This window comes from Danio rerio, chromosome 6 (genome assembly GCF_049306965.1).
Source record: "Danio rerio strain Tuebingen ecotype United States chromosome 6, GRCz12tu, whole genome shotgun sequence".
Lineage (NCBI taxonomy): Eukaryota > Metazoa > Chordata > Actinopteri > Cypriniformes > Danionidae > Danio > Danio rerio.
The window spans coordinates 26,918,018-26,933,488 of record NC_133181.1 but is presented as its reverse complement, the minus strand read 5'-3'; the positions used below and the strand labels follow the sequence as shown (position 1 = coordinate 26,933,488).

At 35.7% G+C, this 15,471-nt stretch overlaps 1 protein-coding gene across 2 annotated transcripts in view; it reads right to left on the bottom strand.

The window, feature by feature from the left end:
* The window catches only part of tgfbr3 (transforming growth factor, beta receptor III), a 206,811-nt gene that overhangs the window by 136,402 nt on the left and 54,938 nt on the right, over positions 1 to 15,471 (bottom strand). The gene's annotated exons all lie outside the window — the stretch shown is intronic.

Genomic DNA, 15,471 nt, shown 5'->3' with positions numbered 1-15,471 from the left:
TTTGTGCAAAACAGTTAATAAAAACACATTGCAAGAACTCTGTGCAATTGAAAATTAAAGCTGTTTACATGTAGTAAATCAGCCATTATGGAATCATTTAGAGCCAAGATAATAAATTTAGTATAGATGAAACTTAAACTTGGTGTCTCCAGAATGTGTCTGTCCAGTTTTAGCTCAAAATATCCATCAGATTATACATTATAAAATGCAGAAATTGCCAATGTTGATCTCTAAGCTAAGTGTAGCTGATTTTGTAGGCTGTGTCTTTAAATGCAAATGAGCTGCTTCTCACTGCCCACCATTTCCACATGCATCTCTGCTTCTCATGTGTCACATCAGATAAACAGCAGTCAGTGAAAGTAACAGACAGAGACATGGATGAAGCAGAAATCCAGCTCATTAGTCAAAACTTTTATTTTAAAAAGTTTATTTTATGTATTTGTGGTGGAGTCTATTCAAGCCTTTCTAAAAGTATGTCACACACAAAGACAGTTACAAAGTTTGCAGTACACACACACACACACACACACACACACACACACAAACATTTACTGACACTTTGGCGGTGTGGTAAGTACTGTGGCTATGAATTACATAGCAGTTTCACCGTCTTTTCTTAATTACAATTGTGTTTAAAACTCATTCTTGAGGTGCAGCTGATCACAGAGAGTTGGAACAGATCTTTTATTGACAATTTTTTTTTTGCAAATCCTGTTTTGTTTTTATACATTACTACATAAAGATATTAATCAAACCAGCCAATTATTTCGATGGGCAGGGAAAATCACACTCCCATGTCATAATGTGGTGGGCCAAAAAAAAAAAAAAACCTGGGATTGAATCCTATTTTGACATCAGGGATTTTTTTAAAAGAGACTTGTTGTGTTTATATCACTAACCCTAGCCCAAACCCACACCTACACACAGTTCTGTCCAAGCAGCTTCCAGAAGTTGATTTTTGTATCATAGATGCCCTTAAAGTAAGAAACATTAAAAATATATAGGTTGTTTATTCTGCTAAAAAAAACACTCATTAGAAATTACACTAAATATTGTTAGAAATTTGTTATATTTTTGTTTTGTTATTTGGAACAACCGCTGCAATTTTTTTTTATTTTAATGTAAATAAAAACTTTAATAACATCACTAAATGCATGTAATGAGTCACAATGTCCTTCACTCATTTGATTCATTCAAACAAAAAAAAAAAAAAAATTTAATTCATGAATAAAGTCATTGAATCATTGGTTCTCTCGATTTGTTTAAAGCATGTATTTATACATAACAACAAGTTAAAAATTAATAATTGATAATTTTAACACATTATTTTTATTGAATTACGGCATTAACTTCTTTTTTCATTTAAGTACACTGTAAAATCAATCTGTAATTTTACGGTTTATTGCCGGCAGCTGGGGTGCTTACAGAAATTTACTGTAAATGAACAGAGGTTAAAAAACTTAACCTAAATTAAAAGAAATTTTATAGAAATTTAATTTAAGGAAATTTCTGTAATTTAATGACAGTTATTTAACTTTTTTTTTTTTTCTGCACCCCAGCTGCCAGAAATAAACTGTAAAAATACAGATTTTTTTACAGTGTATATATAATGGCATTGGAATATTTTAATTATTATACTGTAGCCTTTATAATGAGCAGAAAGTATGCTGCCTAGCAGAGAATACTGTACTTTAGTCTATAATATACTTTCTGCTCATTACCCAGGCTCCTTCCACCCATCTGTCCTCTCTAATAGCCTCTACTGTCTCTATAATCTTCTCTCTCTCTCTCCCTAAATGGGCAGATTTATTCTCTTAATCACTTTCCGAAGAAAAAAAAAGCCTTCACACATTAGTGCTTTCCTATGTCAGAGACTCCTTTAATTGGCCCACATTCGAGGAGGTCAGCGGCGCTGTTAAAAAAAAAAGAGATGTGTTTGCGCCGTGGAATCAGAACAAGCACACGCTCAGAGCCATGACCTTGAAACACAACAGAGAAAGAGATCATGGAATAATGAGGAGAAAAACACAAGCACCGTGTGAAGATAACAGCCCCTAATGATGCTCTTCCGTCTCAGGTGATGAATGTTAAACACGACCCTCTTGACACCTACATAGAAATGATGGCCAACAGGTTCAAGGTTTGCAGCTCCGACTCAAACGGTCACAAGACCTGTCTGGTTGGATTCACCGCAGGTCGTTAAATCTACATTTATGTTTAGGTTGTGGTTTAATAAGAGGTGCACCTTCCGGCTGAAGGTCAACTTTAAACACAGACATGCCAAACAGCAGTGAGATCACAAGGGAGGATGAATGAAGAATGTTTCTCTCGAGCTCTGAACTAATCAGCAGCTGAATCTAGCAGATGAAGGAGCCATGAGTGTGTGTGTGCTGAATCTGATGGTGCAGACAGAGGTCCCTACAGCTATGCTTATGTCTCTCCTGCCAAGAGAAAGCAAAGGAGCATGGGATGATTACATTTACCCATCAGCCGCTAAAGCTCAGGACAACCTGAGCAGATGAGCAGACTCAGACAGTAAAGCTGCTGTGTCTCCAATGAGTCTCCAAGACAAAAAAAAAAAAAGATACTGTGTAATATATATATATATATATACAGTTGAAGTCAGAATTATTATTTTAACACATTTCTAAACATAATAATTTTAATAACCCATTTCTAATAATTGATTCATTTTATCTTTGCCATGATGACAGTAAATGATATTTTATTAGATATTTTACAAGACACGTCTATACAGCCTAAAGCGACATTTAAAGGCTTAACTAGGTTAATTAGGTTAACTAGGCAGGTTAGGGTAATTAGGCAAGTTATTGTATAACGATGGTTTGTTCTGCAGAATATCGGGAAAAAAGTAGCTTAAAGGAGCTAATAATTTTGACCTTAAAATGTTTTTTTTTTTTTAAACTGCGTTTATTCTAGTCGAAATAAAAAATAAGACTATCTTCAGAAGATTAAATATTGTCAGACATACTGTGAAAATTCCCTTCCTCTGTTAAACAACATTTGGGATATATTTAAAAAAAGAAATAAAATATCAAAGGGGGCTAATAATTCTGACTTCAACTGTATATATTTTCAACTTTAAAAAAAAAAACCATGGTCCCATTTAGAAACTGTCAGTAAATTAAACAAACAAATAGCAAGAAACACTGAAATTTCCAAATTAGTACAATATGAGTAATTTGCACTCTTCCATTTGCACAATATGAGTAATATTAAAACTGTAATTTAAGCAGAGCACTAGAACAAGTTTCAGCTAATTTCATACTGAAACAAATAAATCTGCGATGACTAAAAAGTTCCACATTCTGGTTGGTTATTTGCATACATCATTAACCATTTATTGTTTGAAACCCCTATCTTTCAGTTCAAATCTACCTCTAATCTACCAAAAAAAATGCTCAGAGATGGGCTTGGAGTGCTGCGAGCAGAGGGAGGAGTGGGCATGGCGGCAGAGCAGGGGGAAAAAGAAGGCCTTTTGTCAGTTGGCTCACTAGCTCAACATAAAAAAAAAATCCAATACAAAATGTGAGGAGACCCATGATATTATAGTATACCAAGTTAAAATGCAAAGAAATAAACAGTAATAGCTTAATGCTGTGACACCAACGACTTCTCTCCTCCTAAATTCCCTGGTATGAAGGCAGACAACGTGGACACCAGTGCAGCAGATCTCTTTCCCTATCTATTCCAACCATTAGCCCTGCCGGTAATCTAAAGGATTTTAAACATGTGCAAACACAACAGCATGGATATAGGCGATGTGTCTGAATGGTAACAAACTCAACTGACTAAAGACAAAGTCTGCCATTCTCCAAATCTCGCTCTCTCGACAAAAATGCTTTCTGCACGCAAACAGATTGGCTGTATTGGTGGCCCTGACAAGCCATGCAACAAACTCTGTAGATCATGGAAACAAACACATATAAGCTTTCATGAACGGCTAAATACTGCGTGTCATGCGCAGATGCAGTCTCATAGCTTGGCAAGTCTGTTCATATGGGTCTGTCATCGGAAAGCATGTGCTGGCATGAATTATTAAGAAGCAGGATCTTCTCATAAGTTATGAAAACTCTGCTATGAAAAATAATGAAAAACCGACATCACTCCACTCGCAGATGGGCGCTACATCAGTGATTTTGATCCCATCACAAAAATGATTTTTAACCTGAAAGATAAAAGTAGCTGACAAAATTTTCCACTTTTCCCCACAATAAAGCTAACTGCTAATGTAGTTTTAACTGATGTTCAACACACACAAATATGTTAAAATCTCACCAAGTACTCCAGGGTGTCTTAAAATCAAGCAGATTTCCAGTTAATTTTGTGTCAGTGTATCATAATCAAATCTAACTTTATATTTGTATGCTCAAATATAACTTTAGCATTGCAATCAAGATTTTTTAATTATTATTTAAATCTTAAATAAAGCTGATGTTTTCATTATTTATTTTTTAACAACTATAGGATTTTAAAACCAGCATTACATAATACATTCATGTAAACTTGTTATTTAACAACAATAAAAAAAACAGACATTTACTATTTACTTACTTACATATGACTTATCAAGTGCTCACAGATACCAGTTACTCAAATAGATTAACCGTGTACCTATATGTGGGACTCATGCCACATTTATCTGTCCCAAAATACCAAAAAAAAGGGACTTTAATCAAACTTGTTTGAAAGAATAATATAAAGTGAGGCATCTGAGGAAAATCTGTAAATGTGTCTGACATTATCACAAATGCTGACCCTCAGTGCATAATCAACACCAGAGATGACTAACTACATTTCTTTATTTGTTTTCTCAATGGCAACTTCAACACTCACACATTCCTAGGCAGGACTGAGTGACACATCTAAACGCACAAACTCTTTTCCTGAGGATGAAATCTCCTGTGAGAGAGCCTGAGGTTAAACTCTCTGCAGTACTCGCTTTCTCTGTCTGTCCACAGGGAAACACACACACACACACACACACACACACACACCACTTAAATTTCAGTTCCAGCATGAACAAATGCACAACCACTACCTGATAAAGATCAGAAACACATTTGAAAACTATTATAGCATGGAGAGAGAGAGAGAAAAAGAAAGATTTCTCTCTTCAACAATCATTTTTGTGTATTCAGGTAAACAGAGTTACATAAGGTATGATTTTGGCAATTTGTTCATCTAAAATCACCATTGTTTGAGCTTCATGTTGTTCCAAATATGCATTACTTTCTTTCTTTATTCATTCATTTTCTTGTCGGCTTAGTCCCTTTATTAATCCGGGGTCACCACAGCGGAATGAGCCGCCAACTTATCCAGCACATTTATACACAGCGGATGCCCTTCCAGTTGCAATCCATCTCTGGGAAACATCCACACACACACACATTCACACACACACACTCATACACTACGGACAATTTAGCCAACTCAATTCACCTGTACCGCATGCTTTTGGACTGTGGGGGAAACCAGAGCAACCGGAGGAAACCCACGCGAATGCAGGGAGGACATGCAATTTCCACACAGAAACGTCAACTGAGCCGAGGATCGAACCAGCGACCTTCTTGCTGTGAGGCGACAGCACTACCTACTGCGCCACTGCGTCACCTTTCTTTCTTTAATAGAACACAAAAGGTGCTTTTGAAAAATATGAAGGTAGTTCTAATTAAATGTAAGAAAAGAAAATGAGAAGAGGCACTCCACAAAACCAAACCATTTCAAGTCTTCTGAAATGAACTATTTTTTGTGTATTTTTTATTTATTTTATTAGGTTTTACACAAAATACAGTCATATTGGTTAGTAACAGGATGATAATAGATACATAATAACATAATTAAATCAAAAACAAACGAGTTGTTGTTATTGTTATTTATGTTTAACTCCTTAATTCATTTTTAATCTTAAAATAATTTATTTATTTAATTAACTTTATTTGTTTGTTTTTCTTATTTATTTTAAGAAACTATTAGTTTTATATATTTTATTTATTTATTTATTTTTTCATTTTTGTTGTAGTTTGTTTGTTTGTTTGTTTGTTTGTTTGTTTGTTTGTTTGTTTGTTTGTTTGTTTGTTTGTTTGTTTGTTTGTAATACTGCACAACTGTTTACAAATCTGTTAAAGTCCACATGAACCAGAAGCTGCTAAAACTTTTATATCAGTATGTTAATAGTTACTACCAAATGAAACTGAATATAGAGCAGGGGGTGGCTCTTTCTTTTGTGAATAATTCCCTCTAAGCAAACTAATGGTAAGAGGGGTGTGGTTAAGAATATTAATATACAGTTGCTATGGAAGCCCTCAAGTTGATGTCAACAGAAGGACCCGCCACTCCAAACGCAGAAGCAAATGTTCCTTTTATTTATGGACGTTTATTGAAGATTACCAAAACAAACTTATTTTCAGTGAATTAATTTCCACTGATTAATTATTCACCATAAGAGTAACAATGGGAGTTAGCAAAATGAACATTATATTTTAATTTCCCAAAGACTTAAAACAAGAAACTACCTTAAGCACCCAATCACCCTATTGGAATGCTCACTAAAGGAACATGTGACCCAAAGCCTGAAGTAAAGACAGCTGAAAATTGAGGATTGCCATCAGAGGAATACATTAGGAAATATATATAAAATATATACACTCAGCGGCCACCTTAATAAGTACACATTTGCTTGTTAACGCATGTTTCTAATCAACCAATCACAAGGCAGCAACTCAATGCATTTAGGCATGTTGGCATGGTCATGACGATCTGCTGCAGTCCAAACCAATCATCAGAATGGTGATAAAAGGTGATTTAGGTTTCTTTGAACGTAGCATGGTTGTTGGTGCCAGACGGGCTGGTCTGAGTATTTTAGAAACTGATGATCTATTGGGATTTTCACGCACAACCATCTCTAGGGTTTACACAGAATGGTCCAAAAAAGATAAAATATCCAGTGAGCGGCAGTTATGTGGGCACAAATGCCTTGTTGATACCAGAGGTCAGAGGAGAATGGCCAGACTGGTTTGAGCTTAAAGAAAGGCAACAGTAACTCAAATAACCAAAAGAGCATCTCTGAAGGCACAACACATCAAACCTTGTGGCGGATGGGCTACAGCAGAAGAAGACTACACTGGGTGCCACTCCTGTCAGCTATGAACAGGAAACTGAGGCTACAATTTGCACAGGCTCACCAAAGTTGGACTTTAGAAGATTGGAAAAACGTTGCCTGGTCTGATGAGTCTCGATTTCTGCTGAAACATTTGGATGGTAGGGACTGAATTTGACGTCAACAACATGAAAGCATGGATCCATGCTGCTTTGTATCATCCTGTGGTGGTGTTATGGTGTGGGGGATATGTTCTAGGCACACTTTGGGCCCGTTAGTACCAATTGAGCATTCTGTTAATGCCACAACCTATTTGTGTATTGTTGCTGACCATGCACAGTGTACCCGTCTTCTGTTGGCTACTTAATAAATAAATTGCTAATGTGTGTGTGTGTGTATATGTGTGTGTGTGTGTGTGTGTGTGTGTGTGTGTGTGTGTGTGTATATATACCTGTGTTATTGTACTTTAATCACATGAGTGCAGCCTTGGCAAGAATAAAATACTTTATTTTTTCAAAACATGTATATTCTAAAACATTTAAAACAAAATTGTAATTGTTGACGACTAAAAAAACTGCATTCTAGGCTTGTATGACCTCTGAATTTATGCTTTTTTTTTCCTTTCTACAAGCTCCATCGGGCTCAGATAACCCTTGACGTCAATTGGCTGTGCAAGGAAACTGCACTTTGATGTGCTTTAATAGGAACAGCCATTTTTGGAGAACACGCAGATCAAGAATGAAAGGTTTTAAAATCCCAGATAAAGAGGTTAACAGTCACTTGTGTGACTTCAGTACTCCATCCTCCTCCACTGCCTCCTCTTCCTCCCAGCGGAACGGTGTTTGTTGCCTGTTTAACCGACGGCATCACGCCTCCATCCCTAACCAATGTCTGAGATCACTCAAACTCACTTTTTCCTTCACAGAGAGAACAGAGGAATAACAAGCACCAGCCAGCCAGAGTCTGGAAGACGGCCAAAAGATTACAGCTCTTATTGAGCAGCCATGTTGTTTCTTTATTTAACTGCTTAGGGAAAAGACAAAGTGCTTTGGGGAAGAAAATACAGATGATTTGGAGAATAATAAAGGGAAGTTGAGCATTTGTTGTTTGATTCTCAACAAAAGGGAATTGAATTCAGGGGCCATAAACAAAAGTGCATTCCCATACCCATTCTCATAATGCTATCACCCATGTGACATACTAAAAAAAAAGAAAAAGAAAGAGACCCAGAATGCTTTTGATTCATCATTTTAGGTCAACATGTTATTTTTAAAAATGGGTCTACTGAGGGAGAGTTTTATTCCAAATTGATGAGGTAAGATTATTCTGTCAAATTACCTGGAAAAACAATAGATTTTTGAGGACTATAAAACATACTGCACAATTTTATTTTTTAAGAACAAATCTACTGGTGAGTGAAATATGCATCATCCATAGTTTCCTGCTGAGCTTTGGGACACAAAATGATCCACTTAGTCCAACACAAGACAAGCACATGTTCTATAAAAGTATTTCATTACATTCTTCTGAATGGACCAAACAAAATGTCCTCAAAAGATCTAGAAGACAATAGAGGCTGCCTGGCAGAGTTTTGTGTCATCAACAAAAAATATTTGCCAATTTTGGGGAATTATGTTTCCATCACTCCCATTATTACATCAATTTGGCAGTCCTTAGAGCGACAAAAGAATTTTATACTTTTATTAAAAAACTGACAAATATAATTTATCAAAAGTAACAATATTTCAAAAGATTTCAGTTTCACGACTAACTCTTTTGTTTTTTCAAGTTACCAAAATTCCATGTTGAAAAATTGGTCCCACTTTATATTAAGTGTTTTTAACTACTATGTACTTGCATCAAAAATATAAATACAATGTACACTGTGTTCATAATGTATTTGAGAACACTTGTGGTGCTCTTGAGTTAGGTTGGGTTATGGACAGGTTTGGTGTTAGGGGTAGGTTTAAGTATGGGTTAAGGTTTAAGGGATGGTTAACCGTGTATTTACAAATGTAATTACAGAAGTTAATTACAGATGTAATGAAATACAGGAATTCAATCAAGCTTAAGTACACAGTAAATACATGTATTTACACAATTAACATTGTAACAAACTACTTATTCCTGTGTAAGTACATACAGTAAGTGTGTAAGACAGTTAAGGCCACTTAATATAAAGTGGGACCGAAAAATTAAGTAGAAAACACACACAGACATGACAAGAATTAACCAGGTATGCTTGAGCATTTTGAGATTTATCTTGTGACATAAGATCTTTGGTCTATGTTGGATTCTCAACAAACATTGATGGAGTTCGACTTAATTATTTACCCAGAACTAATCAAAAACATCTAAACAACCAAAAACAGTATGTGTAGCATTCACATTTATTAAAATGAAGTACATTAACAAAGCAATCACACCATAGTTCATTTAAATAGTTATTAAAACACCCATAGTGGTGGAGAAAGTTTGATATAATTTTGTTCAATCGATTTAATGTTTCCCACAAATAATTAAGTGCAGTAAAAAAACAAATCATCAATCAAATCGGACTTATTTTAGCTAAAAACACGCTAACTGCTAATATTCTAACTGTAACACTATAAAAAATGTGATTTCTCTGATAAAAGGAAGGACATCTTTTGTTAAAAGCACCATTTTAAGTTTTACAATTTCTTCAACGTATTTTCCTATGAATGGTCCATCTCGTCCCCCTTAAAATCTGGTCATAATTTCAGTTTTATTGGTTTAAGAAAGCCAAATTGAAGTCTTTCCACTCCCCCTGGTTGAGAAGCACTGTTCTACATATCTCCACATGTTTTTATGCTTTTGTCAGTATGCCTGTGCTCCCTCTTTCAGCAAGCTGAGGACAAACTGGTCCTATCCGGCAGCTGTTAGGGTTTGTGGCTGTCTGCTAGCTCCAGGCTGGACGCCCACAGAAATACAGCAATAAGATACACCGTTGTTCAGTTCAGCAGGCCTGAAGGCTTGGGAAAACAGCTTGGCTGTCTAGCACCTTGAAGAGCACTGCTTCAAAACCCAACACTTCAGATACACCTCTGATCTGACTTCTGATGTTGCATTTTAGCAGCTCTGCACTTTAATCCTCAGTTCATCCAGAAGTTTCTTCTTCACATGTATAAAGGATCTGGTGACTTGTGTAACCTCTGTTGGGAAAATGTCTGAGCCCAAAGTGTTAAATAAGTAAATGGAATTAATTCAATGCGCTATAAAGAGAAATACTGCACTTTTGAGAATGCAAGACTCCAAAAAGACCATTTTGTGAAAAAAATATATATATAAAACAGGTCATTTGGAACATATGAATGCATTAACATATGTCTACCTACATTTGCACATCAGCGATGCCTAGTCTGTGTTCAAAACAGAAATTGTAAATTATAATAGAGACCATATAGAAAACATAAATTTAGAGTATTTGCAAAACTTATCGCTGAGGTAGGTTTTGGTAAAACTGTGGATGACCTTTATTAAACCTAATTGAAGGTCTTAAAATCATAGTCACAACCCTGTTGAAAAAAATTATGAAAACAAAAGATGATATTTAGCAAAATGCTGGAAACCGTAAACCATTGACTTCCATAGTTTTTGTTTTTCCTACTACCAATATCAATGGTTACCAGCTTTCTTCAAAATGTCTTATTTTGTATTTAACATAAAAAATAAACATGTAAAAGTTTGGAACCACTTAAGAGTGAGTAAATAGTGAGTACATTGTCATTTTTAAGGGAACTGTCTTTTTAAAGTGTTTTAAAAATGCAATTACCGTCTCAACTATGCTTTTTTATCTTATTTTTAAACATAAACTGTGAAAGATATGGACGTAGTATCCGTGACATCACCCACAGGCTTCTGAAGAGTGAAAATAAAGCTATAAGTAGGTGCGGTCAATCATCACCGTTTTGTTTGCACATCATCGCAGCGACCAGGGGTGACCAAACAAAGCAAAAGAGGCGGACTGTCAATGGAGCTACAGAAGCCTGCTAGCATTTTGTCTTGGGAGAAATGCTCAATACTTCATTACCTGTGACTCGTTTGTGTTCTGACCACTTGTGCTTGGTTGTGTTCTATATCAATAAAGTCTTTAGTCTTTTAAAAACACTGTTGTAATACATTGAGCCACTAAGCATTGTTCTTATGACGTTTTTCTACAGTAGGAAAACGTGAAATACTTCCAAATACAAATCTAGTCTGTTAGTAAATGCAAGGCTATTTATGAAAACCAGGCATAAAACTGTATGACCACATTTCAGATGATTGTTATAGCCTACAGCTAATCAATCTGTCAGATTCTAGAGTGCATTCAAGTTCTAAAGAAAAATGATAAAATATCTTAAGTAAAACAAATTCATTTATAGATATGGTATATAAGTATGTAAGAATTGCATTCACCTGGGAAATAGAGACAACTTGAACAGTTTGTGAGCACAGTTAAGTGCACACAGCATGCCATATTATCTGATAATTGTAGAAAATAATTCCAAAAAGCAATTGACTGTGTAAAGCCTTATAAAACAAAACAAAAATATGATGTATATGCTGAGCTCAGTGGCTAATCAGCTGGAATCAGCTAAGGTGACATGACGGCGACCAGCGAGACCTAGCTGTCACTTAAGTGGAAATGCCCTTAATTATGCAGACTTAATAAAACTTAATAAAAAGGAAACGGATGAGTTATAAAAAAAATTCACCCCCTCACAGTCATCATGAAGGGTAATATTAGCTATTTGCACTGAAACATTTTTTTACACCAGGCTGTAAACATGTTTTAATCAGCTGTAAAATTGGCCAATTTAGCACTGCTGTCAGTGAACATCTGCAGTTACTGGAGCCAGCCCCCAAAGGCGAGTCGATGAATTTCAGTTTCAGTTTCCTCTGTATTGGCTTCCCTTAGAAGAGCGAGATATTGCAGCTTGTTTTAAATAGCCTTGACAATCAGTTGCAAAACCCATATATGGACATAAATAAGCAAACATAAAAATTTATTAGCTTGCATTAAGTTTAATAAGCTTCATTATTATGGTAAACATGCTTTGAATTGATAATATAGTACTAAGTAAGAAACCAAGCACCCCCCACCCCCCATAATCATAATTTGCATGAAAGTTTGTGATTTTTTACTATCTCTACCAGTGACCTTCTTGCTGTGAGGCGGCAGCACTGCCTACTGCGCCACCGCGTTGCCTGAACCGCCAACTTAACCAGCATATGTTTTATGCAGCGGATGCCCTTCCAGCTGCAACCCATCACTGGGAAACATCCATAAAAAACTCATCCACACACAGACACTATACGGACAATTTAGCCTATCCAATTCACCTATACCACATGTTTTTGGACTTGTGGGGGAAACCGAGCACCTTGAGAAAATTCATGTGAACACTGGGAGAACATGCAAACTCCACAGAGAAATGGCAACTGATCCAGCCGGGGCTCAAACCAGTGACCTTTTTGCTGTGAGGCAATTGGGCTACCCATTGCGCTACGGTGACGCCCCATAAAATGAAACGGTTTTATTTAATTTTTATTTAATAACAATTAAGATATGCAAAAACATATTTTAATAATAATAATTATTATTATTATTATTATTTATTTTTTAATAATATATAAATTTTTTACTTATATAATTTTTTTTATTTGAAAATGGTGCCTTTCTAGACACTCAAGGTCGCCTTACAAAAAGCATCAACAGCCTTAACAGAACAAAATGATTTAAAGCTGAGGTCAGCTCTTACAGTATTTGTTTTTGCTCATATTCAATAAAAATGAGCCAAAACTGAGATTAATTAAGATGAAAACAACATGCACTTTTCGCAAATTTCAAAAGTGTAATATAAACACATACCGTGCTGCAAAAACATAACCGTGACAATCAACCAAATCCTGCGCTGCTTTGCAAAGATAAATGTGTTACTGTCGCCCACATGCACCTGTTTCATTGATGCTGAATGACAAACCCACACTGCGTCTGTAAATGGGTCTAAGCCACACATTGCTGACAGCATGCACAGCTCCAGGCCATTTACAGTAAACTCACTTCTATCTCCACCATCATCATTATCTTGCTTACTTGCAAAAATATTGCATTTGCACCTCGGTATCAAGAAACCACGCTCACACACATATCCTGCCACAAACTCTAAGCTGGGGAAACACAAACAGTGTCCACTGACACAGTTACCAATTAAATGACCTAAATGGCAGGTTGTGGGTAAAACCGAGAACAGAAGAGAGAGAGAGAGAGAGAGAGAAACAATGAGAAAATACAGCGGAAACATAGAAATGATTAGAGTGTGTTCAACAGTTAGAGTGTGAAAGTGTGCGTCCACATAAGCACATGTGTGTGTGCCTCCCCACTGAGCTCATGAAGGCGTTGACACGTGACTTTGCGGCGCTTTACGTGGGACCACGTGTGTGAGCTTACATACTGTACACCACAGAAAGTGTGGGAGAAAGTGAAAGATGTGAAAAGAGCTACAAGATATGGCTCAAAAACATTTCTTACAAGAGCTTTAAAGAAATAGTTTACATAAAAACAAAAGCTGTCTCATAATTCACTTTTATCATGTTGTTCTAAACCTGACCTTACTTTCTTTTATGAAATTTAAAAGTGTTTCTGTTTAATTCAATCACAATTATTGTGAACTAAGATTTCAAACTTCAAAAAAGCAAAAGCTAAAAAAAAAAAGCCATTAAGGCCCAATCCCATTTCTTTCTTTTATACCCCTTCCCTTTGGCCCTTAAAACAGAGTGTGAAGGGGAAGGGATTCATTTAATTTACCCGTAAGAATTGGGACAGCACTACAACACCTGCACACAGCATCACGTCATCCTGATCTCTTGCTTTATACTGTATGAGATCAACGATCACAACTGCTGTATAGTTATTCCAGTTATTTTAAAATTTTTGTTGTTATTTATCTTTAGAAAATCACTGAAGCCATATAACATTATATAACATTATAACGTGTCAATAAGATTGTAACTGTACTGAGCGTTTACACCACGGCCATATCTATGTAAACACAGTAAAACAACCTTAACAAACCAGACAGTTGCTGCTCGGTTATGGGAAAAATGATAATCACGATTATTTTGGTCATAATTGTAATTACGATTATTCAATATGATCATTAGTTGAAGTCAAAGTTATTCACCCTCCTGTGTATTGTATTTATTTACTTATTCTAAATTTTAATTTTTTTCTTCTTTTTTTTTTTTCCAAATGATGTTTAACAGAGCAAGGGATTTTTCACAGTATTTCCGATAATGTTTTTTCTTCTGGAGAAGGTCTCATTTGTTTTATTTTGGCTAGATTAAAAGCAGGTTTAAATATTTTGAATTTTTTTGCAACCTATTTTAAGATCAATATTATTAGCCCCCTACAAACTATATACAGATTCACACTTCAATAAGCAAGGGAATTTAAATAGCAACAGTAATTTCAGACTACTCAATATGCAAAGTTGGTGCAGTACTGTTAAAACAGAGCAGAGTAGCAAGATTAAGCATGGTAATTTACTTTCGCATCACTTTTTTTTCGCATTACTTTTGCAGCTTTACAAACCTTCGATCAATTGTAGCTGTGTTTTTGAGGTTTATTGGAATGATATGAGGGTGAGTAAATTAATTTTTTTAATGTTCTTTTTCAGATGAAGTATTGCTTTAGCAGACAGCAGAGACTGTGGAAAGTGATTCTGGCACTTTCCTCTCACTTCACTTCTAATACGCCACAGTTTGCTTTTATGTCCGAGGATCTTCTGAGAATTATTTCTGCTTTCACAGAGATTAAATCTTCAGGGTAAAATAACAGAGGGTTATCTCAAACCGCAGATACTCAAAGCAGCGTTTGAGCATGGTAATTGATTCAAAAAGACCAGCAGAAGTAGTTTATCAGAGACTTTATTGAATTTAGAGAGTGAGCGAAACTCGGCAAAAAGTAAGAAGGTCACATGAAGAGGCAGGAAATGCTCTTGAAGAAATTCAAAACAAGGACGTTTTTGGCATCCAGGGTACTCAGATTACTTCTAAAGTGCCCACTTAAAATGATGCTAGAAAGTTCCAAGAATAACACTTGGTTCCTTGACACTTTTGGTAATAGGCCAAGGTCTTGCAGTTGGGCACAGGAAGTGATGTCAATCCCTCCTTGCCAGAAAAACCAAATCTGATACAACATTTTAGAAGAGAAGCAAATAAATCATTTAACTCAGCATACACAAAACTACTATGTTTTTGATTCTCATTCTTCCTTTGTGTGAAAAGCTGACTCTATGAATTGTAAATGAATGTTATTTGGCTTATAATGAATAAATATGTGCACT